The following is a 26,438-nucleotide window of genomic DNA, read 5'->3' on the forward strand; positions in this document are numbered from 1 at the left end:
GAGCTGAGTAAACACAGTAAGTTATAAGAAGTGCGCAAGTACATAAACGAATTTCGGTAGAGTTGAGGGAGCATTTTCTTTAAAAACAAAATAATTCCACCTCGTCTTCAGCGGCTGCCTCAGATTTCGTGAGTAAATAGAGAGTGCTATGTGGATTAATACATCCAGCCACACAACACCTACAACGCTTGGGAGACATTCTCGTCAGTGCAGCAGCTGTGAACTCGATCAGGGCGGGTCTATGTTAGAACGGCAGTGTCTGTCAACACTCGTGGGCGGGGCCTGTGCTTAGTGACGTCACTAAAACAGCATTCTGAAAACAGGTCGTTGGGAGACACTGCTGATGATTTATGGGGATTAATAAAAAAGGAGTGAGTGGATTTTTATCACTATTGGGTGGTTGTGTACACACACTGCCAACACACATTTATGTCCAAACAGCATGCAAAAGTGAATTTTGCATAATAGGGGACCTTTAATCTGCCCTACAAAGGCAAAAGACCTTAAGTCGCTAGAGTGTGGAACTGAGGAAAATGACTTTAAAGATTTTTAGTTGTCCCGTCAAATTAATTATAGGTAGGACACTGGAAATCTGGCAAATAGATGTTTTAGTAATGGAAATTATTTACGTAAAAAAATCTTGAGCTCAAACTTGACTTTTGACCACTATTTTAAAGTTACTGTACTCTGCCTTTGTATTGTCAGCAAAAAGTGAGAAGTCATGCCAAGGCAAAAGGCAGTAACTTCCACATTATCAATATTTGATTGCTGATCACCATTAACAAAATCATTATAGTAACACCTGTATAAAATCTAGTGATCATGGCATTTATTTTGTATGATTTACAATTATTTATAGCCATCTACTTATTGCTATCCTGTGCTTTGGTTGCATTCTGATGGCATTATTAATACATTTGACATGACAAAATACCTCCATAGATATATTAGTCCAGCGTTGGCTCGACCGCGTTTAGGGCGGGGCTGAAGGCGCCGGCGAAGTTTTGGCAATCTGCCAGCTAGATGTTTCAACCAGGTCCAGTACCTGAACTGAGTGAGGCGGGGCTTTAATTATTGGTTGTATTCATCTGATACGGCAATGTGTAACGTTTCTCAGTCAACTCTTCGCGATCAATATCGCACGTTTGTCGACGGCAGGTAGACCATACTAAATGTTCTGACCGCAGGACAAAGCTCTGAGGACATCAGAACGGTAGCTGTACAAAGTACACAGGCTACACCGTAATTTTAATGGACATTAAAACAAAGGCAAAACACCGTACAATCTGGTAGGTAGCATTATTTGATAGAACACCGGCACAGTAACTTCATATTGACGCGCGGCTAAACAAAGGCAGAGTACCGTAACTCAATTTTGAGCGTTCCAAAACAAAGCCAAAGAGCGGTAACTGATGTTAAGGTGTTCTGCCTTTGTTTCTCATGGGCTTTTGGAAGTTACTGTTAAGACAACTCATTATTTTCTCGAAAAAACAACGGAATTGATTCAAGATACTCATCCACATGATAAAGGAGGTCTTGAATGTGGCAAAAATATAAATAACTCATTTTCGACCAAAAACGAAGTTACGGTCTTTTGCCTTTGCACGGCAGTAATAGCGTGCAGTTATTATAAAGTGTTACCGATTATTGTAATGCTATTATGGTTGGTTGCCCTGCACGCTTAATAAACAAACTACAGCTGGTCCAAAATGCAGCAGCTAGAGTTCTTACCAGAACCAGGAAGGTTTATTGTTTTCTTAAATTATTTAAATGTGTTGACAAAGGACATCTTGTGATGACCTGATTATATCTTATACTATGTCAGCAAGCAATGCATCATCAAGGCTGTGTTGTAGATGTTGATGAAAGCCTTTTACCCTTGCACAGTTAACCATATGCAGTGCACCCATCCATATGATGTACATTGCACACACAATTTGGGTGATATGAATGTAAGATGATTGCAGAAATGACACTGATCTGTGGTTTTGTTTATTCTTTTTAAAGAAATGGCAGAGCAGATTCCGAAAACAAATCCAGTGTGTGCAGCATTTTACGCAGCCTACTCCAGTTAAGGCTCGCTGCAACATCTGCAATATATTGGTGAACATGGGAGCTGAAAAGGCAAAGACGAAAAATACTTAAAATATGTGGAGCCACTTGAAACGTCACCACCTTGAGGCCTATAATGAAGCACAAAAAGAAAAGGATGATCGAGCAGCAGCTTCTACTTCTGCAGCAAGTTCAACACAGCCTAATCTTGTGCTCAATGTTCGATGCCCAAAGGAAATGGGGTAATTCTGACACCAGGTCCAAAAAAGTTGATCTTGCCATAGTTGAGATGATTGCCACAGACAATCATCCATTTACAGTTGTCTCTGGTGTTGGTTTTAAAAGGTTGGTGGCATTGCTGGAGCCTAGATACTCCCTCAAAACAGAAAAGTACTATCGCACTGACCTCTTTGAAGATGTTCAAACAAAAGTAGAAAACAAGGAGCTGGTCACATTAGAAAATGCAGGCCCCTCTTTGGCATTTACAACGGATTGTTGGTCTGGTGACACAGAATCCCTAATGAGCCTGACCTGTCATTTCATTGACAGTGACTGGGAAAGGAAACAAATTGTCCTCAATGTCAAAGCCATGCATGGCTCTCAGACAGATGAATAGATCAGCGAGGTGTTCCTCAGTCTGCTGAGGCATTGGGACATCGACACAAAGAGAGTTGTGCTTGTGCTTCGCGATAGTGGTGCCAATATGATTAAAGGTATGAGGCTCACCGAAGTACTCAATCTCAGCTGCAGTGCTCACACACTTCAGCTGGTGGTAAATGACGGGATCAACAGCCAGCGAGCAGTGATGGACATTATTGCAAAATTAAAGTCTTCTGCTACCCACTTTAACCATTCGATACTGGCCAAATAGCCTTTGAAGGACATTCAAAAAGAACTTGACCTCCCCCAACACATAATAATCCAGTTGGTGCCAACACGCTGGAATTTCACTCTTCACATTTTGGAGAGCATGCTGGAGCAGAAACGGGCATTTACTGTATATGCAGGGGAACATGGAAAGATATCAATCTTGACAGCAGATCAGTGGACTCTTATGGGAAATTTGATTGACACACTGAGCCCGCTTGAACAGGTAACACTGGAAATGAGCAGATCAGACTCATCAATATCGTGCATAATTCCCAGCATCACCGTCCTAAAAATGCTACTTGAAGTTGAGGGTGCAAAAGCAAGGGGCATCAAAACACTCCTTGACTCTATGCTGGTCAGTAAAAGCAGACAAGACCAAATGCTTGGTCCTCGCAACACTGCTAGTTCCTCGTTACAGGGGTCATGCCTTGGCACCAGGCACACTGAGCAATGCAAAAGACTGGAAAAAGGATGAGCATGCCACTCTGTCTGAGGCTAAGAAACGGAAAAGGGCTTCCTCAGAAGATCAAGGCCTGGATCCAAAACGGATAAGGGTGGAGGAAGAAGAGTCTGTCTGTCTGACATGCTTTAACAGATATATGCCAACCTTCTGGGGGCACACGGACCAACCTCTGAGGAGACTGATGATGAGGATGAGCAGCTTTTCACTCAGCAGCTGTATCAATACCTACGGGAGCCGTTGATCGTCAGACAGACGGGCCAACCACTTGCATGGTGGAAACAAAATGCATCCCGCTTGCACCTTCTGGCACCACTCGCCAGAAAATTTCTCAGTCCACCCCCCTCCTCTGTTCCCAGTGAGAGGGTATTCAGCGAGGTCAGCCAGATATGTGAGAAAAAGAGGAATAGGCTGACGGGAGAAAATGCAGAGCGTCTCTGTTTCCTCCATTATAACCTGCAGCTCCTAAACTGGGAGTATTAAGAACTTTCAGTGAGGGGTGTGTGGGGTAAAGAAGTGGGGCAATGCGCATATTATGCACAATTCTTTTTAAGTTGTTTTTTGTTCAGTATTGCTGTTTACATTTACATTTTCCTTATCTTCTTAGGAAAGCCATTTGCTCTACAAGAGATTAAGTTAAGTGCACTAAAACTTAGGCCTAAGCATTAAATGACTAGGTTGTAAATAGTTGGTTACTTTTAAAATTAAGGATAGTACAGTGTGCACTTTATTATGCTGTATTATGCTTGCTTGTTGCTACTGTGTGCAATAGAGTAATTATTTTATTTATGCTTAAATATTTATTTTCAGAATTTATTTTCAGAATTTAATTGTTTTCAGCACTGAACTCTTTTTTTACTTGTTCTACCTCACCTGTTTTTAATATTTGTTAAATATTGTTTATCTACTTGTTCTTACTTGTTCTACCTCACCTGTTTTTACTATTTGTTAAATATTGTTTTTTTAAGTTCAAAATGTTCCTTTTTTAAATTGAGACTTGTAACATTTGTTATCATCATTGTGTCATTTTTATGATGTAAATTGAGGGAGCAAAAGCAGTATCGGCTCCAAATATCAGCTCAAGAAAATCGGCAGCCCGTATCGGTCATCGGCTAAGGCTGATCCCTACAGAAAAGATGTCAATGAATGCACGCATGTCACCTGATCCACACATGCACATCTTCTTTGTTGCATGCGCTAATTATGATACACTAATACAAAAGAAAACATTTGTATTCACAAAAATGTCTTTATTTGTACAAATGGTAACACTTTACAATACGGGTGCACTAATATGCATTAATTCATGCTTCACTAATGCACAGATAATCATGTGTTCCCTTTCGAGAGGTCTCTCGTATTGCGTAAGGCTAGCTTACACTATGGGAAAACCTCCTTTTCTCGAGAATACTTTTTAAAACGCAGTGCAGCTGCACAGCGAGCACAACTGAGCGCGAGAGCGGTCATTGGCTGTGCTGCGGCAACTGCACAAACCTATGGCGAGGCGGCTTTGACGCGAGAACCAATCGGGACACTTGGCGCCCTGGCGCGTCATAGCCTGCCAGTATGGGCGTGGTCAGAGGCTATATATTGGCGTGTCTCGCCTAGGTGCTCCAGATTTTTACTCCTTCAGTGACTTTTCCACTTCGCTGACCTCCGGATTAGGAAGCAACTCGCCGCCGTCGAAGCGCCCTTCAGCGAAATGCCCTTCAGCGACGATAGAGCTACTGAGGACGATGGCTTCTTCACCACCTTCAGCAAGCCGTGTCGCTGTGCCATCCGGCGCGCGTATCCTTTTTTCTGCTATTCACGTGTGTTCGCCGCTGCGTCCACACTCTAAAAGAGTAGATTTCGAAGGCGTTGTTTCAAATGCCTCGCACCACCTGCGCCTCGTGTAGAGGCCCACTCGTTGGTGGAGACCGCCACATTCTGTGCGCTTCCTGCCTGGGCATGCCTAAGCTGCACTCGCTAAGGGCGGCTGCCCTGAATGTGACGTTATGGACCTTTCCACCCTACGGGCTCGGCCCGCCTGCTTTGCCGTTGACGACCCGCTCCCCGCCCCTTTGCTTGAGCCGCGCAAGAAGAAGCGCCGCTCACAAAGGGAGCCTGAGCGAGCTGAGACGAGCGAGCTCACGCCGGCCCAGTCCCCGCGTGCCTCGGTCTCTCTCCAGTGATCTCCCTCGGCAGTCCTGTTTACACAGGCCGACCAACGCCCCTCTCTGCGAGCGGCGGACCTTGTGTCGTTCGGGGCTTCGGACGAGGAGGAAGAGGATAAGGACAGCCTTTCCCTTGCAGCTTCGGACTGTGATGACTGGGCGGGGTCCGCTTCCGGCCCTCCGCCATCCACACAAGACAGTGTGAGAGCCAACGTTGATTCTGAGCTTCTTTGTGTGCTCACTAAGGCCGTGGCAGACCTCGGGCTCGACTGGTCCCCACCCGAGCAACTGTACTACAAGTCTTCCAGGCCAAACTTCTCCGTTCCCTGGATGAGTCTGGACCTGATTCGGACGCTTTTAAGGACTTACGCAGCGCTACCGACCTGGCCCTGCAAGCTACAAAATCCACAGCCCAAGCCATCGGCAGGAGCATGGCCAAACTAATGGTGCTCGAGTGGCACCTATGGTTGAACCTGACGGACATGAAAGAGACAGACAGGGCTGCTTTCCTGGACTCTCCCATCTCGACTTCCGGTCTCTTCGGCCCGGCTGTCAAGAGCTTCTCTGAGCGCTACACGGAGGCGCAGAAAGCATCACAGGCGATGCGCCACTTCCTCCCCAAGCACTCCAGCTCGGCTTCGAGTCATCAGAACAGGACGAAGCCTCCTCCTCAGCAGCCCAAGCCAGCGCCGCCGGTCACCCAGCCCCACCCAGCGGTTGAAGTTCGTCGCCGCTCCCGCTCTGCTAGATGCGCTCCGTTCCCTGAGAGGCGGGGACCCCAACCCAAGATTGTGTTGGACCCCGAACCTCGTAAGCCGAGGCCGGACCGATCTCTCTAAAATTCCCCAGACATTTTCCAGTTCCCTCACAGGCGGCTGGAAATGTAAAATTAGCAGCAAACGAGTCTGCTGCGCAGTACGCTCGCCTGCAACCAAACACTGTTTTTACGGCGACACAAATAAAACAAGAAAAGAGCTCTTTTCTCCATGTGTCATATGTAGGTCATGTGCCCGCTATAAAGTTTGCACACCTGCACACAAGCACTGTCTCCAGAGTTACCAATTCACCACCACAGGCTGCGAATTTAACAGATGTAGAAGGTGTGCCCACCTCAAGGTCTGCACCTCCACACTCAAACACTGTGCATACAGTCTTAAACACTGTACATACAGTCTCAAACACTGTGCATACAGTCTCAAGCCCCCCGCCAGCTCACGCTGCCCATGTAGTTCAGGTGCCCATTATAATGTGCGCGCCCCTACACACAAGCACTCCCAACATGGTGTCATCTTTTTCCCTTATCAGGGAAAAGAGGGTAATAAACATAGACTGTGTGCCCGCTGCTATGAACGCACCGCTATATGTGAAAGCCCACGCTATAGACACTATAGAGGGCTCGCGCCCCTGTGCATGGGCCCCTGTCCCCTTTTTGGGGACAAGGAAATAGCGGCTGTAAAAGCCCGACTCGCTCTGTGACATAGGAACTGTTTCGACAGTTCCTTTTTTCAACAGTTTTGACACTTCGGTATGGAGAACATGGGCCACGCCCTGTTCGACCGTTGTCTCGACCTTGGCTCGAAAGCGCGGAGGTCTGCGATCAAACTGGAGCGAGTAACCTCGTTCCAACCACGCTCAAAGTCTATGTGGTGGCCATAACAGCGTTTCACGCTCCGATAGCCGACAAACCGCTGGGAAGAAACGACCTCATTGTGCGTTTTCTCAAGGGCGCTAGGAGGTTAAACCCTCCGTGCCCCCCGTCTGTGCCTATCTGGGACCTCTCTAAGGTCCTGGAAGCCATGAAAGGTCCCCCATTCGAGCTGCTTCGGTCAGTGGACCAGAAGTCGCTCTCGCTCAAAACTGCTTTTCTGCTGGCTAGGTGACCTACAAGCGCTATCTATGAGCACTTCCTGCCTGGAATTCGGGCCAAACGACTCCAAAGTCGTCCTTAAACCGAGGCACGGTTAGGGACATAACCGTGCCTCGGTTTAAGGACGACTTTGGAGTCCACTCCATTCAGAGCACAGGTTATTTCCCTGACGGCTCTCTCCTCGCCAGATAATGAGAGTGATGCATATTTACTCTGCCCTGTAAGGGCTCTCAGGATTTGTCTGGAGCGCTCTGCCCCGTTTAGGCAGTCAGAACAGCTCCTCATATGCTTTGGCGGCCGCACTAAAGGTTTGGCTGCTACAAAGCAGAGACTGTCGCGCTGGATAGTAGATGCTATCGCGCTAGCTTATAAGTCCAAAGGCCTTCTTTGCCCTTTGTGCGTCAGAGCTCACTCCATGAGAGGCAATGCATCTTCGTGGGCCTGGCCCAGTGGAATACCCATTGACGACATTTGTGCGGCGGCTGGCTGGGCCTCGCCGTCCACATTTGTGAAGTTTTATAACTTGGAGGTACCCGCCTTACAGGCCAAGGTTCTCTCAGTGTAAAAGTGTTAAGCACCCCCCCCCACAAAGTCTTAGGGTTCATACACACCTGGCGCTGCTTTAGCTGGCCGCTATGTATCCCTTATACCATGAACTAAGGTTCCTAGTTATCCAGAATATAAAGCCCGTTTTAACCGGCTTATATTAGGATCATGCTTCCCTTGTGATTCATACATATGTTTTGGTAACGGTAGAGCGAAGTTAGCATGCACAGCGTTTTGTAGGGGGTTCCCATAGCGTAAGCTAGCCTTACGCAATACGAGAGACCTCTAGAAAGGGAACTAATCGGTTACTAACGTAACCTCAGTTCCCTTTCGTGGTCACTACGAGTTACGTCAGTGACGACGAATGGGGTTTCGCTTAGAAAGCCTCTCACCTTTGAGTATACAAAACGAGCCAATGGCAAGAAAATGCCATGGGTCTGCGGAATTTGCATAGCGTAAGTCCGCCCCACGTCGTGGGTATATAGGGAAATACGCTGGCAACATGCAGATATGTTTTAGTTTAGGAGCCAAGAGTTCTCTTCACTCCTACAAGCCATTCTGAATCATCTTTACTCTACGAGACGAGCGGCTCTTCAGTGTGTTGGTGTGACGGCGCGTTCCAGCGAGATCACATTGCCTGCTGCTGATCTGTGCAGTGATCTGCCGACAGTGTGTGTGTTTCTCCCTGGGCGCTTCAGCACTCTGCTGAGCTTTTTCCTCTCTCTAAAAGAGCTGCACGCGGCACGTCTTTTTCAAGACGGCTCGCCCGTGTATTTACTGGATGTGGGCGCGTGATTCATCTGCCTAACAGTCACGAACGCTGTTTCACGTGTTGGACTTAATCACGCTCGGCAGCGCTCGTGGATGAGCCATGTTTTCATTGCGAGAACATGACCATCGCGATGTTTATAGATCGAGACTCAATGATCTCCGTGTGAGAGTCCCCTCTGCCACACCCCAATCTATCTCTTCCTCGAGAGGGGATACTTTGGCTGGTGGCCAGGTTGATCTGAGGGTTATGGTGTGGCATAATACCGACGAGCTTTCCTCGGGCCACGCCCCCCTCCACATCGCAAACCGTGGGGCTTCCGTGTGTGCCTGGTTCCTCTCGAGGACCCAGTGTTTTCATTCGGGGCTCCAGCAGATGGTGTCATGTCACTCACAGCATCACGAGGCGGGCTTGATTCCTCTGGAATTTCTGGAATACCGGCTGGAATTCATTTTCTCAGCTCCTCCATGTCTCAGGCTGGGTTCCTCGGCGGTGTGGTTGAGGACTGTACCCTACAGTCTTTGACCCCCCCCAGAAGCAGACTGAGGCCTTCTGCACCAACGGTCATCCGTCTGTGCGGTCTCCTTAGTCTGCTTCCCGCCGAGGCCGCCTCCCTGCGGCCCCTCCCCTCGAGCCTTCTCTGGCCCCGAGCAGGATAGGGCTGCAGGAGGGCGGCACAGCCTGTCTCCGCCCCTTAGCCGGCTAAATGCCTGGCTAGGCAGCACTCAAATTCCGCAGACCCATGGCATTTTCTTGCCATTGGCTCGTTTTGTATACTCGAAGGTGAGAGGCTTTCTAAGCGAAACCCTATTCGTCGTCACTGACATAACGTCTCCGTTCCCTACTCAGGGAACGAGGGTTACATACGTAACCGAGACGTTCCCTGAGATGAGGGAACGAGTATTGCGTAAACCGCCGTGCTACTGTGCTTGGATCAGGGGATCACTTCAGTCGTTTAAACCTGGAGCACCTAGGCGAGACACGCCAATATATAGCCTCTGACCATGCCCACACTGGCGGGCTATGACGCGCCAGGGCTCCAAGCGTCCCGATTGGTTCTTGCGTCAAAGCCGCCTCGCCATAGGTTCGTGCAGTTGCCGCAGCACAGCCAATGACCGCTCTCGCGCTCAGTTGTGCTCGCTGTGCAGCTGCACTGCGTTTTAAAAAGTTTGCTTCAATATTCTCGAGAAAAGGAGGTTTTCCCATAGCGTAAGCTAGCCTTACGCAATACTCGTTCCCTCATCTCAGGGAACTGAGGTTACGTTAGTAACCGATTAGTTAATGTATGACTCATGAAGAACTAAACCATTAATTAATGATTACTGCATCAGTAACTAATAAAGATTCTAAATGATTAATAGATTAAGTAATATATGAATTTTTATTAATTAAATGTGTCATAATGTATCAATTCCTTAATAACATATTTTATTAACTAATAGTGTAAATTAATGCGTTAATTACCACAATGGGTTGAAGTCATGTACTTCAACTTCAAATTGTCTGCTTTAATTAATCATTAGCTAATGATTTGCAAATGTATCATTATGTTATGACTTTACTTGTTGAGGCACATGACTATTTCAACAAAGTTGAACATTTCTAAGTGGATGAGTTATTTACTTACTTTTTAATTAGTCTTTCCACTAATTACATCATTTTGTTCATTCAGACAGATTAGCGCACGCAGAATGCACACGAAATCAAGAGGCCGGATTTATCACTCGAACCAATCATATCCAATCATAGCACGATGGAGGCATTGCCTCATCTCACATGACTTTCCCCCGTTCATTCTCATTTATTCCCCACCAAACCCACTACCCTCGTTCCCTGAAGGAGGGAAAGGAGACGTCACCGACGTATTTGGGATCACTTCAGGAAGCCCCAATCATCTTCGAGTGTATACAGAACGAGCAAATGCACATTGGCGTGTGAGATTTGCATCTTGTGCCCCGTCCCAAAGCATGGGTATAAATACGGTAATGTGACATACTTTTGCACAAGCCGCTCCCACGACTGTTGGCGGACACTGCAGTTTTAGCATAGACCCGCCCTGAGTGAGCTGTACACAGTCCGCCAATGTTTCGACACTGGAGCAGCTGTATTCAAGAATGTCTCATAAGCGATTGAGGTGTGTAGCAACCCCTTGGATTCCGAGAGCCTCAACTGACGCGTGAAGCGTCCTTTAATTCACCATGTTTCTTCTGGCCAAAGGAATTTTGAGTCTACGCCCAGATGGGAGCAATTCAAAAGTAGAATGAAGGGGGTATGATCTTTAAAAATCGCAATTGCCATTTTTTCCATAAAACAATCAAACAAGCCCTGAAGTGGAAGTCCAGTAATCTTATTTGTTTGATTAATTATTTGTGAAAGTTTGTTCTTCCGTTTTAATGTTAGATTGCCGTACCATGAACAATATTATATGCGAGAATACTCTCAATCATTGTTTGATATAGCATAGTTAGAGTGTGCGTGCTAATGTTAAAACTTCTCAGTTTCCTAAGAAGACCCAGACGTTGTCTTGCCTTTTTATGGATGTATTCTACGTTACTTTCAAAATTAAGTTTCTCATCAATAATTGTACCCAAGTATTTAAAATTCAAGACCTGCTCTACGGTTTTTCCTTTTATGACAACTGGTTTATATACAGAGGTGGTACCTACTCTTCTTGATTGATTCCTCAGGCATAGCTCTTTTGTATTTTAACACAAAAGTCTGGTCCATAAAGTTATCTTCTGTTCCTGAGTCAAGGCTTGACAGTTGTGAGATCGGGTTGCCCATCTCAGTCTTACCGGGAGGAGAGTGGATGATGAGGTCTTCTCAGCGGAGATCCCACCCGATAGTAGCCTCATCTTCACTACCGGGCTCGATCTTTTACTGGGCAGGAGTATAGGAAGTGGCCCGCTCCTCCACAATAGAGGCAAAGTCCCTTGGACCTCCGCCTCTCTCTCTCCTCCCGGGAAAGCCGAGCTCTACCCACCTGCATGGGCTCATGATCGAAAACGGGGCTGACCGTGTCCCCCGTAAAAATTATTTTACACAAATACTTTAGCTAAAATAATATGTTTTAATAATGTCTAAGTTAATACATGTTAAAAACAATCACTTTAGCAAAGTTTGTACTATTTTTGGTTTATTTTGATAAATAAAATAATTAATTTTTGTTCAATAAATACACTGTCATTAAAATATATTAATTTAAAAAGAAACAGATACAAAATTATTTAAAAAAAGTAAAGATTCCGAAAGCATTGAATGAGATCCCGTAATAAATTAATATAGCTTTACAGATATATTAATAATAGTAACAAATAAATATGACATTTTATTATATGATATGACTAATATTATATGATGGTTTCATTATAAATATGGTGATTATCTCTAAAGTTGACACCTAACTGTCACGGATGCATCAGCGTCAGCACCAGACCTCTACTCTCCGCCCACTCGTTCAGCATCCCCTGAGTTCTGATCACCTGCACCTGTCATCATCACCTGCCGCCAATCTCCTGTCACTTCACTCACTGTTTAAATACACCACCAGTTCCCTCATTCAGTTGTCAGGTCTCGTTGACACAACATCAACATTCTGACTCACCCATACTGAGACGAAGACTAAACCACTTACCTGCTTCGTATACTTACCTGCATCTTCGGATTACTCAGCCTGTCCATCGAATCTTCAGTCTTCATCTGCCAGCCTTCATCAGCCCGACTATCTTCTTCCGTTCAACCTTCATCTACCAACCTGTAACAGATAAGAGACTTTGTCAGATCTAGCTCTTCCATTGACTCATCCCTATTATTCCACTACTCGTCAACTTACCTGCCGTGACTGTTCCTTTGTGCAAATAAACACCCTTGCAAACTTCTTTTTGTGTTGTTCTGATTCCTGACAGAAGACCTGACCAACATGCACGAACCAACAGATCACGGCGAAGAGGAAGCTTCAGCCCCGATCCAGATCGCCGATGTCTCTCACGCCATTCCACCACCATCCGCCATCAATTTTTCTTCATCTACTTCTGTCAGTCCCATGGCCCGGCCAGCGCCCTTCTCAGGCGAGGAGGGGGAGTGCAGCGGATTTCTCCTGCAATTCGAGCTGTACATGGAGATGAATGCTTCGCAATTTGCCTCAGAGAGAGTAAAGGTCGCTTTTTTCGTCTCCCTTCTCACCAGACGTGCCCTACTCTGGGCGCGGGCACTTTGGGATGCAAAAGGTATAGTAACTCAAAATATAGTAACCTCAATTTCATTGGCCATTTCCGGGAAGTGTTTTCTCCAGTCTCCAATTCACTGTCTATCCATGATCAATTATTTTGCTTACGACAAGGCAAAACCTCGGTTTCCTCGTATGCATTACAATTTCGCACCCTGGCAGCTTCCAGCGGATGGAATGAGCCGGCTCTAATTACGGCTTACCATCAAGGTTTAGAGCCCGAGATTCGCTTACAGCTAACCGTTCATGATGACATCATTGGTTTAGAAAATCTCATTCAACGTTCCATCCGTGTGGACCAACGCCACACCGCTTGTCAGCTCGATCATCCTGCACTGCCTCCTCCTCGCCCTTCGACCATTGTCAGCCCTTCAGCACCAGAATCCATGGATATCAGCTCAACGCATATATTTTCTGTTGAACGCCAGTGCCGTATTAACAACAACTTGTGTCTCTACTGTGGATCCGCTGGTCACCTGCTCATCTCCTGTCCAGTACGTCCCCCACGACCGGCGGTGAGTACAGTACGTCTTCATTCACCTATTTCACAAATTAAATACACTACTGTTCAGATCACTTACCTCCAACAATCTCTTTCAGCGCAAGCGTTAATTGACTCTGGGTCCACTGGTAATTTTATCTCTTTCTCCACTCTTCAAAAACTTCAAACCCGCTGAAGACCCATTCCACAGACTCTTCTAGTTCAGTCCATCCTCGGTAAACCGCTCGGTCGTGGGAAGATTTGTCACAGCAGTCCCTCCATAACCATGAAAATCGGTTGTCTCCATCAAGAGGAATTATCGTTTCTGGTGCTGGAGGGCTCTACGGCAGATATCATCCTGGGACGCCCGTGGCTGGAACTGCATTCCCCGAACATCTGCTGGTCTACGGGAGAGGTTCGTCAATGGGGAAATGACTGCTTTACACACTGTCTCAGGTCAAGAAAATTATTCACTCTTCATTTCCAGTCCGGGAAGTTCCTCTGTCGAAAGTCCAGCCACTGACAAACACCATGAAATTCCTGCCATCTACCGGGCGTTCCAGGATGTCTTCAATAAACAGCTGGCCACCAAACTTCTACTCTTTTTTTCATCATTTTCCTCGTACGAGTCTCTCCATTTATTTTACTTTTACTTTGTTTAGTTTTAGTTGTAACTCCGACTTCTTGTTTTAGTAGTCTCGTGTTCATTCAGTTACACCTAAGAGTGAAACGAACTTTAAATCAAGTCCTAGCAGCTCACACGTGAACCGTTTGAATATCCCGCGACGACGCGGACTCAGGAAGAGTCAAAGATCGCTTCAGCCAAACGGACATGCAAAGGGACAAGCATACTCGCCGTCCCACTTTGACCACAAGGTTTTCAATGCAAGTATTTAATCTCTTACCAAGATTTAAATGCGTATTACATTTCCCTGCTTAAGGTGATTTTGATACTTTGCTGGTTCTCAAAGGTAGTGGTATCTGTTGTTTTCCTTTCTCTTTATTTTACTTTCATTTTACTGTTCACGCATATATATATATATATATATATATATATATATATATATATATATATATATACATACACTGCTCAAAAAAATAAAGGGAACACTTTTTAATCAGAGAATAGCATCAAGTCAGTTAAACTCCTGGGATATTGATCTGGTCAGTTAAGTAACAGAGGGGGTTGGTAATCAGTTTCAGCTGCTTTAGTGTTAATGAAATTAACAGCAGGTGCACTAGATGGGCAACAGTGAGACAACCCCCAAAACAGGAATTGTTTTACAGGTGGAGGCCACTGACATTTTTTCCCTACTCATCTTTTCAGACTGTTTTTCACCAGTTTTGCATTTGGCTAGGGTCAGTGTCACTACTGGTAGCATGAGGCGATACCTGGACCCTACAGAGGTTGCGCAGGCAGTCCAGCTCCTTCAGGATGGCTCATCAATACGTGCCATTGCCAGAAGGTTTGCTGTGTCTCCCAGCACAGTCTCAAGAGCATGGAGAAGATTCCAGGAAGACAGACAGCTACTCTAGGAGAGCTGGACAGGGCCGTAGAAGGTCCTTAACCCATCAGCAGGACCGGTATCTGCTCCTTTGTGCGAGGAGGAACATGATGAGCACTGCCAGAACCCTACAAAATGACCTCCAGCAGGCCACGGTGTGATTGTCTCTGACCAAACAATCAGAAACAGACTTCATGAGGGTGGCCTGAGGGCCCGACGTCTTCTAGTGGGCCCTGTGCTCACTGCCCAGCACCAGGGAGCTCGATTGGCATTTCCCATTGAACACCAGAATTGGCAGGTCCGCCACTGGTGCCCTGTGGTTTTCACAAATGAGAGCAGGTTCACCCTGAGCACGTGACAAACAGGAAACGGTCTGGAGAAGCCGTGGAGAATGTTATGCTGCCTGTAACATCGTTCAGCATGACCGGTTTGGTGGTGGGTCAGTGAGGGTCTGGGGAGGCATATCCATGGAGGGACGCACAGACCTCTGCAGGCTAGACAATGGCACCCTGACTGCCATTAGGTATCAGGATGAAATCCTTGGATCCATTGTCAGACCCTATGCTGGTGCAGTCGGTCCTGGGTTCCTCCTGGTGCACAACAATGCCCGGCCTCATGTGGCGAGAGCATGCAGGCAGTTCCTGGAGGATGAAGGAATGATACCATTGAAGGGCCACCACGCTCACCTGACCTACATCCAATAGAACACCTCTGGGACATTGTGTTTCGGTCCATCTGACATCACCTGGTTGCACCTCAGACTGTCCAGGAGCTCAGTGATGCGCTGGTCCAGATCTGGGAGGAAATACCCCAGGACACCATCCGTCGTCTCAGTAGGAGCATGTCCCGACATTGTCAGACATGCATACAAGCACGTGGGGGCCATACAAACTACTGAGAACCATTTTGAGTTGCTGCAATGAAATTTCAGCAAAATTGACAAGCCTGCTGCATCATTTTTTCACTTAGATTTCCGGGGTGTCTTTGAATTCAATCCTCTGTAGGTTGATTATTTTAATTTCCATCAAACGATGTGGCATCCTTTCGTTCATAACACATTACCCAGTCCATATTAGTATAGATATCTAGCATGATATTTTTCCCCATTGAGATCTGATGTATTTTCAAAGTGTTCCTTTAATTTTTTTGAGCAGTGTATATATATATTCTTTGTTAGATGTAGTTGTAACGTTACTTTTATAGTGCATTTATTAAAACCCTATTATACTCTGAATTGTTTCTTGTTTGCTGCTCACGAAACAAAGCCTCTTTAATGTGTTTGATCTTAGCTACGAGCTATGAGTTATAATTTGTGAATGATTACGAGTTAATAATCTGGTAAACCAGGAGTTATTCTTAGTGGCCACGAGAATAATATCCCTTGAGAGTTGATAAGAAAATTGCATGATTCGTTTGGCGGACAGACGAATCATTCGATGTGATATACTTTTAGTAGGCATTCACAAATTCAAATTATAGCCCTTCTGTATTCATAATTAATTGCAATTCGTTGAGATTGATTGTCTATATACAGAGATATAAACACACGGGCTAGGTATCCCTTTTTTGGGCGATTTGAAGAGTGTAAGTGATAACCAGTATGAAAAATTATAATTATTAATAAATCATAATTGATAGTTATCATTTTTAATTGTACATTCCCCTCATTTGAGCTGGTGTCCTTACACCCTTCAGCTTCCCACCATAACAGACAAAGAGCTGGTCTGAGGTCCTGAAACACTGCGTACTGTCTACGTAAGCATGGAGGGCGCAAACTGCACAGAGCAGTGCCAAGGCTGGGTCTGCCTCCTCCAAGGGCAGCGCTTGTAGGTTCACCACCTGATTTCTGAACGGAGTGGTGGGAACCTTAATGGGCACGTATCCAGGCCGGGGTCTCAGGATCACGTGAGAGTTAGCGGCCCGAATTCCAGGCACGCTTCATCAACCGAAAATGTCTGCAGGTTCCCTACCCTCTTGATGGAGGCCAAAGCGGTCAGGAGCGCTGTCTTCATGGACAGGAACTTAAGCTCCACTGACCACAATGACTCAAAGGGAGCTCTCTGCAGGGCAGATAGCACCACTGCGAGGTCCCAAGAGGGTACAAGAGGAGAGCGAGGAGGATTAAGTCTCCTCGCTCCTCTAAGGAACCTGATGACCAGGTCATGCTTCCCCAAAGACTTACCTTCAACTGCATCGTGATGTGCGGCGATAGCGGCAACATACACTTTGAGGGTGGAGGGAGACAGCCTTCGCTCCAACCCATCTTGCAGGAAGGAAAGCACGACTCTGATCGGGCATTTTCTGGGGTCTTCTCAGTGAGACGAGCACCAGGTGACGAAGAGGTTCCACTTCAACGCATAGGCGTGTCTCGTGGACAAGGGTCTAGCGGAAGTGATGGTAGCCACCACCAGAGGTGGTAGGGTACTCAAACCTGCCTTGTCCCGTCCAGAAGCCACACATGTAGGTTCCATAGATCGGGACAAGGGTGCCAGAGGGTGCCCCGTCTCTGGGAAAGGAGGTCCTTCCTTAGAGGAATTGGCCAGGGAGGTGCTGTCGCGAGGAGTACTAGTTCGGAGAACCAGGTCCGGGTGGGCCAATGAGGCGCAACCAGAATGACCTGCTCCTTGTCCTCCCTGATCTTGCACAGAGTCTGTGCAAGAAGGCTCACTGGGGGAAACGCATACCTGCGGAGGCCCCGCGGCCAGCTGTGCGCCAGTGCATCCGAGCGTGCCCTCGGTCAGGGAGTAAAACAGGCTGCAATGGGAAGAGTCGTGGGACGCAAACAGATCTACCTGTGTGCCGTCGAACTGTTCCCAAATCAGCTGAACCGACTTGGGATGGAGTCTCCATTCCTCAGGAAGTGGCTGAAACTGTGAGAGCTCGTAGGCTGCACGGTTCAGCTCTCCCGGGATGTGAAAGGCTCGATGCGACCTCAGATGCTTCTGACTCCAGAGGAGGAGGTGGCGGGCGATTTGCGACATACGGCGAGAGTGTAGACCACCTTGTCGGTTGATGTACGCTACTGTCGCGGTATTGTCTGATACCTCTGTCTCAGCGCACTGTCATCCAAGACCTCTGGGGGCTTAGAGATGGGTGTGTCAGTTCTTTCTTTAACCACATAAAGGTGCTGCCCGCCGAGCATCGTCGGCGCTTTGTTCCATACTGTCACCCTCAGGTCACCCTGGCCACCAGCCAAAGTATCGCCTCTCGAAGAGGGGATAGATCGGGGTGTTGCAGAGGGGACTCTACCTCTAGTGAGGTCATTGAGTCTCGACCGCAGCGTTGCGATGGTCATGTTCCCGCATTGAGAACATGACTCATCCACAAACGCTACCTTAGTGTGATCTAAGCTCAAATACGCCAGGCAGCGATTGTGCTCATCAGACTTGGAAACGGTCCGACCGCAACCAGAATTGCACGGGCGAGACATCTTTATAAAGACGTGCCACGCACAAGCTCTTTTGTGAGAGGATTAAAACTCAGGGTCACCTTAAAAGGGGCACAATAACTTCACAGCATCTAAAGGCTGTGAATGGGTACTTGCATTGACTTCGGTTGTTGAACAAGTCCAGATGCAGTAGATTCTGGAGATTCTTGATGATTGTGCCAGGAGTACGCTGAAGCATTTGTTTGGGTTCTTCGGGATGGTTCACGTTGAATCCAACGAGTTGCCAGAAGGAGACAGGAAACGTAGTGTCTCAGAAGAGATTGAGCAAAGATCTAATCTGATCAGATAACTCTTAAAGGCCCTATCAGTTCACACCCATTTGGTGAGGTGACAAATCAAAGATGACCGGGAGAAAGTCTTTGTTCCATCTTATCCCTATCTGCATGTTTAAGGTGGAGTATTTGTGCAGTTTTTACACAAAAGTATGTAAAAAAAAAAAAAAAAAAATGATGCATTTTATCATAACATACTATACACCATTAATTATGAAATTAAAAGAGGTTTCTTTTGATACCAAGAAAGATGGGGATTTGAAGACATTAAAGCCGTGATGCATCATCTTTTGGATATCAGCATCTGAAGTTACCCTAACATAACTGAAGAATCATAACTAGACTAATATAACATAGGGACATGCATAAAACACAGGAGAAATAATATATGAAGAGTTCAGATGCAAAAGCCTCTTAAGTGCCATCTGAAATTTTCTTCTAGAATGATCATTTTTATCAAGCTTGTATATTTAAGTTCAGTAATTTCACTTAAATGGCAATGAAAATTACCTATTAATTGTCATTTAAGTGAAATTACTGAACTTAAATATACGAGCTTGATAAAAATGATCACTATGATAATTTCTACTCGTTCTACTCACATACACAGCACATCACAAGATAATCCACAAGTCAAGCCCCGCCCCTTTGCTTTTGGACACTTAACTCCTAACGAAAACAAATGACAGAACCACATTCATAGAATCATTAAATACACAGTTCACAGAAGAAACACTAATACAAAATAACAAAAACACAAAATAATGCTTTAAGATGTCAACAAAAATATACAAGAATTAGCTACATTTTAACAAAAGAACACCCAATAAACATTTGAAGGAAAAGAAACATTTCTTTTGTAAAAAATACAATTACATAAGAAAACAACAAAAACAAAACACAATACTACTCTTGTAAATATACACGCACGCACACACTTGATGGATGCTCTGTCAAGTCTTCATCGTCGGTTAGGAACCTGGGGGTGCTCTTTGATACCAATCTTTCATTTGAAAGTCACGTGTCTAGTATCTGTAAAACCGCATTTTTCCATCTTAAAAATATATCTAAATTACATCATATGCTCTCATTGACAAATGCGGAACAATTAGTTCATGACATCAAGGCTAGATTATTGTAATGCTATTATGGGTGGTTGCCCTGGTCCAAAACGCAGCAGCTAGAGTTCTTACTAGAACCAGGAAGTATGACCATATTAGCCCTGTTCTGTCAACACTGCATTGGCTCCCTATTAAACGTAGTATACATTTTAAAATATTGCTGATTACTTACAAAGCACTAAATGGTTTAACTCTGCAGTACTTGAGCTAGCTCTTAACGCATTATAGTCCTTCACGTCTATTGCGATCTCAAAATTCCGGCCAGTTAATAATACCTAGAATATCAAAACCGACTTCTGGCGGTAGATCCTTTTCCTATTTAGCACCAAAACTTTGGAACAGTCTTCCTAACATTGTCCGGGAAGCAGGTACACTCTGTCAGTTCAAAGCTAGACTAAAAACACATCTATTTGACCAAGCATAAATATAACACATTATAGACTTCTATAATTCAATGTTAGGCTGCATAGATTAGGTCAGCCGGAACCGGGAACACTTCCCATAAATCCTGATGTACTCGTTACATCATAAGAATAATGGCGTCTACGCTAATATTAGTCTCTCTGTTTATCCCGAGGTTTACCGCAGTCTGCCAGATCCAGGGCGTATACAGATCTGATGAAGGACCTGCACCTGGACGCGACGACAACGCAGTCCTGAAGTGTCAACTAGTCTCTTCCCTGTGAAGGCCTCCCTCCCCTCCCTTTACCCCTCTACAGATAAAGCGTTGTCGGGATAATTCCGGTTTGCATGGCTACGCGGAAGCGATAAAAATTCTGTATTATAAATTTTAAGGCCAGACAAGTAGTTTGTTGAGGGTTGGTTTGTAGGGAAGGACTACCTGCGCGCATATATTCACGCCTGCGCACATATATTCAAACGCGCATACCTATAGACTGAACTCGTAATACACGTGCACGCCATCAGCGTTCTTGTAAAAGTTCCTGATGGAAGAAGGAAAGTCTCTCAGTGAGGTACAAGCTTTGATTTCTCCCCACAGTGCCACAGACAGTTCCCCTGAGTCAATTATACGCGCCATGGGTGAGGTCCTGGAAAAGACATTAAAGCACCTGAGTGAAGGCAACACATACCAACACCTGCGCACATTTTCAGCTGTAGTTCCAACCCCCATGGGCGAGGAGAATATGGAAAATTGGATTGACCAAGCCAGGCTGATGATAACTTGTAAGTGTGACTGCTCCAGAAAAAAGACGCAGAATTGTGGAAAGCTTCAAGGGACATGCATTGGACATTGTAAGAGCTGTCCGATTCTCCGATACTGAAGCGAGTGCTTTGCAGTACTTGGAAGCGTTGGAGAGCGCCTTTGGATCATCTGAGTCTGGTGAGGATTTATACTTCAATTTTCGTCTACTGCGCCAGGGCACAGGGGAGGCCCTGTCTGAATTCCTGAGAAGGATGGAGAAGACCCTCAGCAAAGTAGTGGAAAGAGATGGACTGTCCCTCAGTCTGGTCGATAAAGTACAAGTGGAACAGCTGATTAGAGGGGCTGTGAATTCTGACATGATGTTGCTCCAACTGAGGCTGAGAGAAAGAAAAAATCACCCACCTTCTTTTCTGAGTCTGTTGAAGAAAATACATGAGGCAGAGGAGAGTGAAGCGGCTCGCCACAGAATGTCTGCAAAAGCCAAGGCCATACAATTCCACGAAGAGGAATTGAACATCCAGGAACTCAAGGCCGAGCTTCAAGAATTGAGAACCCAAATAAGCGGGGTTGAGCACAAAGCTGTATCTACTTCATCATTAGTGATTAAAACTAAAGAAAAACCAATCAAGAAGACTGAAAAAACGGATGATTCAGAGGTTCATGAGTTAAGGAAACAGGTCCAACACTTACAGCAGCAGTTGGCAGTTCTGAGTATCAGTTCTACTCAATACTCACCTCATGTTCCAGAGCAGCGGCCAAAACCATCACAGTCCAAGTCCGTTGTTTCCACGCCTTTCAGATAAAAATCAGCCAGAACAAGAAATGACTACTTCTGGTACAGGTGTGGAGAAGATGGTCATATTGCAACGAAGTGTCAATTTCCACCAAATTCTGATCAGGTGATTAAGAAGCTGATTCGTTCTTTGCGGCAGGCAAAGAACGGGAAACATGAGGTGGATGACAATACAATGGCTTCAAACCAAGCCCGTTTCTCCAAAGAGAGCCAGCCAGACATCCATGAATCCAGCAGTCTTCCTAAAGGACTGCTAGGACCGGCATCCGTTTTAAACTGCATTTAATGTGTACGTACAGAGTGAGGCTGCGTCCGAAACTGCATACTCAATGAGTAGGTACTTAATTTCAATGAGTACTTACTTAACGAGCGCTAAAAGAGTAGGTACTTTATAGCCAAATCTCGTTGAGTATGAATGCGATCCGTACAACATTCGCCATGTTGACGTTATCATGTGACCTACGACGTTATCACAAGCGCAATAGCTTAAAAATTATGAGCGACAGGTGTACCAACACCTGATTCATCAGTACCTCGACAACCATACCCATTACGGTTTTCTTCAACGCCAGCAAAATGTTTCCAATGTCTGTACAAAGAAGACGTCGGGCAGCTGCTCGAATATCTCGCCTTAGGAGAAGACTATTGATTTCATACTCTAAATATCGTCGCTGTCTGGCGAAATCCTCGTATCTCCAAAACCATTATTTTTCAGGAAATTAAAAAAACTGCATATTTTTTTAATTATTAAACATTGTATCGTTAAAGTTGGTATTATAACTTATATTGCTATCATATACTGTTGTATACCAACATTAACACAACATTTCCCCAAAATCATGTTTAATCGGAGATACGAGATTTATGACTTGGGAGCAGGGAGATACGAGGTTACGCTGTCATTGATTAGAATGGTACGGACACAGACGTCGCTGCTGCCAGCAGTGTTCATCAAAGTCTGCGGTCGCATTGAGCCTTTTGACAAGAGATAAGGCTTTAAGAGCTATTCATATCTAATGATTGTGGTTACATACATCCTAAACTCTATTTTAAAGGTTTAAGAGCTATACGTGAAGCAGAACAAAAAACAATGAGGTAACTAGGCTGTCTAATAGGCGGAAATTTGCCTAATCTGCACGCAAATTTACCGTGGCTCACAGGCTTCCTTCTGCACCAAAGCATTACAGCAATCGATTTTTAACAAAACAAGCCTACTCAAATGTATCTAACCTAACTATTTTCACTCGTTATTGTCTAAAAAAACAGACAGAGTTATGCAATGAGCTTACTGGCGCCAGTAACGTTAGACAGACCCTTTTTCTCCCATAAATAAAACCTGCTACTTGGGATATTTTACATGCACAGTGCCAACTTCGAGTCAGTAAAATAATAATAAAAACAATAATTTAATGCTGGTATCCAAAACATTTATTTCAATTCAAGTATTATATTAGATACATTTTAAAACAATGCACACGTATAATAAGCCTAGTAATATTAAGCCTATAATACGTAGACATTTAAAATACATCAATAACTGATATCATAGTTTAACACAGATAAAATCAGAGTTAAGGCTTGCTTTACGTGTTGCTCGACGAGGATTTCTTATCGTTGCGACGTTCAATCCTGAGGAGACAAAATGCCGGATTATGCCGCGTAAGCTCCCGCCGCGGAGTGAAGAAGAGGTGGAGTTACGAGGATTCTCAGACAGTTGAAGTGTCCAATGGAGTTACGAGATTTGCTCTCAAGCTATTTTCAACACTTTAGATTGGTTAAAAATTTGTAAAAATAACAGAACCACGTGGGGACTGACCAATAGCATCGATTTGTGAAAAAATATGAAATTGACCAAATTTGGACATACGAGGTTTCCGCCCGACAGCAACGATATGTAAGTACGAATTAAATTAAATTAAAGTACGTAAAAAATAACATTAACCAAGAATGACTTGCCATGCTAGCTCAACCCAACACTTATAATGATAAATGCTGACCAATACTCAATTATATTACATATTTTCTTACTGAGAATGATATGTTGTTGTAAAACATGCCTAATTTACTGTTATTGTCATAACATACTATGCACGAATAGTGGACAAATGCAGCCAATGAATGTGAATACATCCATTTTCAGTCAAGAAATTAATGTATTAATTAATGAAAGAATTATATTTAATTGACTACAATAGGAAACATGAACAACAAGTAAACAAATGGATATAACTAAAACTAACCATCACAATAAACAAATGCAAGTCAACAACACATGAAACAAAGATTTATTAAAATTTCTCATTTTAACAAACTATCACATATTTACAGGTGGTGAATCCCACATCCTACTGCCATCTAAGCAGAGCTGTTCCCATTCTGCGGCTTTATTTTGATGAAGCAGCTGACCACCGTGTCACTCCATCCAACTCCAGGCCATCACTGATCACCGGGGGAAATTCCTTGATGTCTTTGTGGGATATCCTGGGTCTGTGCACGATGCCAGGGTGCTGAGGAACAGCCCTGTGTATGCTGGCAGCCTTTATCCACCTGCAGGCAAGTGCATCCTCGGGGATGGAGGCTATCCTTGCCTGAGTGCCCCCATCTGCCTCATCACCCCGTACAGAGAGCCGGTGCAGAACCCTGTGCAGGCTCGTTTCAACAGCAAGCACTCCCGTGCCTGCAACATCGTGGAGAGAGCTTTTGGGATGCTGAAGACACGCTGGCGTTGTATTTTCTTCAAGGCCTTGGAGGTGAGCCCTGCCTTCGTGCCTGAGGTTGTTGCGTGCTGCGCTGTGCTTCACAATCTCGCTATAGTCAATGGGGACATCGTTGAGCCAGAGGATGAGGAAGACCATGATGACGGCCTCCCTGATCCCCACAACCTTGCAGCAAGAGTGGGAGAACATGTGCGGGACAATCTGGCTGCCGCTGTGTCTGCTCCAAACATCCCTGTGCCTGCTCTCCATGAGCACGACTACCTTTAAAACATTAAAAAACATCAAAATGTTTTACAATTCATGTTGTCAGCATTCCTTTTCTTTCCAAATGTCATTTTATAGGTTTACAATTACATGCATTTTTTTAAATAGCTTTATTACTTTTGTTGTGTAATGGGCTAAACCACTGAACTGGTAAGCAGAAGATTGCTGGTCGATCTCCACAGCCGACGCCACGAGTGTGTCCTTGAGCAAGGCTCTTTACTCCAGGTTGATTCAGGGTCATTGTCCCTGTAATAAATGCACAGAGTCACTTGGATAAAAACATCTGCCAAATTTCAAAATTCAAATGTTTTATGAATTGTCTCAGGCATAAAAGTTAAAAGTTGCTAATTTCTTAGCTTATTTCTTCAAGGTACTACTATAATACAAAATGCATACATATATTTACTACCATTTCTATCTGGTGGGTTGAAGGGTTAATTCACCTAAAACATATGAATTTAGCTATTATTTACTTTCTTTATATTCTTTACATTATTTACAATTTTGCTTTCATGTAATGAGATCCCTCAATTACTATTTTTTTTTTTTTTTTTTTTTGAATGTGTTTTTATTGAACTTTTCATTTACATAAAAAACAAAAAACAAAAAAAAAAAAAAAAAAAAACAACAAGTTAAAATAAATACAAAAGTCCTTGACAGCACTTCAGATAATACATCACATACCAGTGCATTGTCTGCATAGTTCAAACATTAATATATATAAGATATTTACTTCAAACTAATTTTTCAATTAGTGCCCACTTCCGTCGAAAAATTTCCGATTTCAACTGCAAGTCTGCTGTCATTTTCTCAAACATGTATATCTGTTTCAGTCTATGTGTCCATTCTGTCACAGTGGGTTCACGCACCTTCATCCAGTTCACAGTGATTATCTTCCTAGCTGACATTAACAATATATGCAATACAAACAAATGGGATTTACTGAACTGATCTGAAGGGAAACCTTCAAGCAAAAAAAATTCTGGGTGCATTGGAATATCTCTTTCTAAAACTTTATCGATTTCCCTTTTAACCCCCTGCCAATACCCTTGTATTTTGGGACATTCCCAGAATATATGTACATAGTCCCCCACCATCCCACAATCTCTCCAGCATTGTGATAATGGCGAAGTACTGTCAAATTTGGCAACCACCAGTGGAACTCTAAAGAATCTCATTTTCATTTTCCAATCAAATTCCTTCCACATTTGACTGCTGATACCCTTATGACAGCCAGCACATATATCTGTCCACATCTCATCCTCTATGACAGTATTTAACTCTAGTTCCCAATTCCTTTTGATATGAAACGTGTCATCGGATCGATCCTGCATTAACTTCCCATAGATATGTGCTATATGGTTTTTAGTAGGTAGATTGTGTTCAATAATATTGATAAAATATTTTTCAACATTTGTTGGAGATCTTTTAATTATGTCCCAATGTTTATGAGTTGTAATATAGTGACGTAATTGTAAATATCTAAAGAGATCATTCGATCTCAGTGTAAACTTGTCACATAATTGAGAAAAAGATCTTATGGTTTCCCCATCAAAAATTTGATTTATTATCTTTAAACCATTTTCTTCCCACCTATTAAAGGCACTATCCCATATAGAAGGAATGAAATCTGGGTTACCTGTAATGGGTATTGCACGTGATAAGGTGATTACTCCTCTAAACTTTTTCTGTATTGTGGACCAAATTTTTACAGTATGCTTTATCCA

The sequence above is a fragment of the Abramis brama genome (genome assembly GCF_963993115.1).
Source record: "Abramis brama genome assembly, chromosome: 12".
Lineage (NCBI taxonomy): Eukaryota > Metazoa > Chordata > Actinopteri > Cypriniformes > Leuciscidae > Abramis > Abramis brama.